The sequence below is a fragment of the Etheostoma spectabile genome, chromosome 9 (assembly GCF_008692095.1).
Source record: "Etheostoma spectabile isolate EspeVRDwgs_2016 chromosome 9, UIUC_Espe_1.0, whole genome shotgun sequence".
Taxonomy (NCBI): Eukaryota; Metazoa; Chordata; class Actinopteri; order Perciformes; family Percidae; genus Etheostoma; species Etheostoma spectabile.
The window spans coordinates 17,920,640-17,923,921 of NC_045741.1; positions in this window are offsets into that span (position 1 = coordinate 17,920,640).

Consider the following 3,282-nt stretch of genomic DNA (forward strand, 5'->3'; position numbering starts at 1 on the left):
GAGAGAGAGAGAGAGAGAGAGAGAGAGAGAGAGAGAGAGAGAGAACATTGTAGTGTTCTCTTTCGTCAACAATATTGCATGTTCATATCACCACAGCTTAAAGACGTTTTATGATGGCGCCGTTGTATCGTCTCTCGTGCGATGTCCATGTAAGCACACCTGCTTTGAGAATAAGGAGGACATGTTTGGCACTGCAAAGATTAATCAACTAATCATCAGCTTTTAAATTAGTGTCTAACTATTTAAATAATTGATTAATCGGTTTGAGTCATTTAAGAAAAGTCACCATTTGCTGATTCCAGCTTCTTAAATGCTTTTTTTCTGGTTTCTTTAAACACAACAGTAAACTGAATATCTTTGAGTTGTGGACAAAACCAGACATTTGAGGCTGACATCTTAGGCTTTGGGAAACATTGACCGACATTTTTTAGACCTACAACTAAATCAAGAAAATAATCGACAGAATTGTTGACAAGGAAAACAACTGTTTATTCAGTTTTATTAATGCATTTAATTGCCATGAATTATTGTAAGTCTAATCACACACTATGTACTCTGCAATTGAGAAAAAGTGAGTGGAACTTTACGGTTTGTTGAGGGAGGATAGTCTGACTCGTATCCTGTAGAAAGCATTTAAATTACCACTGGATCATTACAGCCAAATTAACTAGTATTGAGATACAGTTCCAGCCAGTCAAGAATGCAATCACTTAATGTTCATTGCGGTCCAAGATCTTCTATTTCAAAAACAATTAAACTGTTTTCATCCTTTTCCCTTCACCTCCATCCTTTGTGTGGCACTGCACTCTCAGTGGGTTTCTGAGCTGGTTCTCTGTAGCTTCACCACCACACCACGGGGTGCAGCTGCACCAAGACTTCAAAAAGCATCTCAGTCTGCCTAAGAAAATCCAAGACCACAGACTCACAGCCAAAGAGAAGTTCATCCACTCCTACTTCAAGTAGTTCCACCACAGAGTTGCACTACGGTAGCAACTTCATCAGAGTGAGGCAGCTGCAGCCACTGGCTTTCATAGAAAATCTTTGTGAGACTCGTCAGATATTCTGTTTGTTTGGCTAGAAGGGATTTAAATGAGACTTTTCTGGAATTATTTTAAAACAGATGTAATGCCTATAAAATGAAGCACATGCTTATTAGATGCCTTTCTAAAAGCACATGTAGGTATGATAAGTAAGATAAGGTAAGATAAAATCATAATTTGTTGCAACATACAATTTATTTACCATTCAGTTCTGTGCATAAAAATCGGTCAAAACTGGGGATAAAACAAATACAATTTCAGCTCAGGCAAATGTTTTTCTATCAACTGACTCATTTGCATTCTGCAAGCTCATGCATTTCACAAACTCGATTCCATCTTCATTTTACACCAGACTTGGAATGTTTTTCCAAGGCACTGTGGGATTTGAATAACTATTAACGCACTAAAAAAAAAAATCTACTTTTTGCACTAAAGCCAAATGTGGGTTTTTTAAATGCATGAAGAATAGGTGGGAACAATAGGAAAACAATGGAAACGTATTTGCATGCAAATAAATCTCTCTATGGACAAAACTATCCTCAGGATTATAGTTATTGACTGGGAGCCACTCAAACTTAACATAACTATAGCTATATCTATAGCTATTGATTATCCAGTTTAATGCGTAAAAAATAAATGAAAAAACATTGTTTTTTTGTCAACTTTAGCCACATGTCCTATTTTCCATTAAATCTCATCTACAACAAAAGCAACATAATTTGTTGTCATGGACACTTGGACTGTATCAGACACAATATGTTCAATTGAAAGTATTATAATAAAGAAGATCCCTGTTTCACATTCATGTTGCAGCAGTGCTCTGAGGTAAGGTGAACGACAATGCAGTTCTGCAGCTGGTTGCTATAAGAGTGATCAGACAATGGAGAACTAAACTAAATGACCAGTAAGAATGAAAGGGATACATCAGACGGCCTATAACAAATTTGTCAAACTTTGAGAATATTAGGGCTTGTCTAATCCAAAAGGAAGCACAGATGGTCGGGTGCAGCGGCTTGTGAAATCCAAGCTCTTTTTAAAAGCGGGCTGGTTTTGAGCAAGTGGGGATAAATATGTAAACCCAAACTGCTCTGTAAAACGAACATGCCTCCTCTTATTCCCAGTCCTGCACCGTCCCACATGTCAAGCTTTTGGGGTCCATTAGTTACAATGAAGTGTAAAATAACCTTTAGTTCTTCATCTGGGAAGCTATGGAGGTACCAGAGTGAAAAAAAGCACAGAATTCCTGCTGGTGCAGATGATTTCAGGATGGAGGTTTTCAAAAAGGGAACATACGAGTGAGAGAGAGAGAGAGAGAGAGACCCTGCTTCGTCTCTGGTTTGAATCAAAGGCTTACGGAAATATGTCTCAATGGAAGTAAACTGTTCTCAATGGGAAACATGTGACCTTCGAAGTGGCAAGGTGCTTTGAGGAATTGAGAGCCGCCCTCTTTACTTGTGAGAGGTGCGTTGTGAAGCGCCACAAAATCTGCACGGTGCCTCCTTTTGTTTTCATTATAAATGGCCCCGCGTAGGGTGAGAGGTCAAAGCGATAATCACATATGTAAACACAACTCTCCTCCTGAGCAGTAGGTTTGGAGAGCTGCCCCTGCTTGACCCTTCTGTTTCTGGCAGGTAAATGTTTGCAATGCATCGATGCGTGAGTAAATCTCTGGCCAGTGGTCCGGTCTTTCTAACAAACAAAAGCGGACGGACACACACGGACACACACACACACACGGACACACACACACACACGGACACGGACACACACACGGACACGGACACGGACACACACGGACACACACACGGACACACACACGGACACACACACACACCTAATTAATAGCTCCTCTGCCTCCTGAGTCTGTGAGTCAAGTCCACCCTAATCCCCTGGCACTTAGTTCAGAGTAATCAGCGCACAGCAAAGTCTGCCTTTGGAACCCTAATTAGCATCATTGATTTTTCTCCTCAGACTCTGACATGCAAATAGCCCAAAAACAAGTCACTTTTTTTTTTTTTTTTTGACCAGTCAAATAAGGACTGTACTTCACAGTTTTAGCTGCGCAAGCTCAGATGGAGACAGGCTTGAAATGAGGGTTAACAACAGAGAAGGCGAATGTTTCATTGAGTGTGGCAGGATATAATTAGAGCTTGTGTTTACTGAGAAATTAGCATATGGTGTTGATTGATAATCATAAAATCCTACTCTTACTGAAAAACTCCAAGGCATTTTGAACATGTGG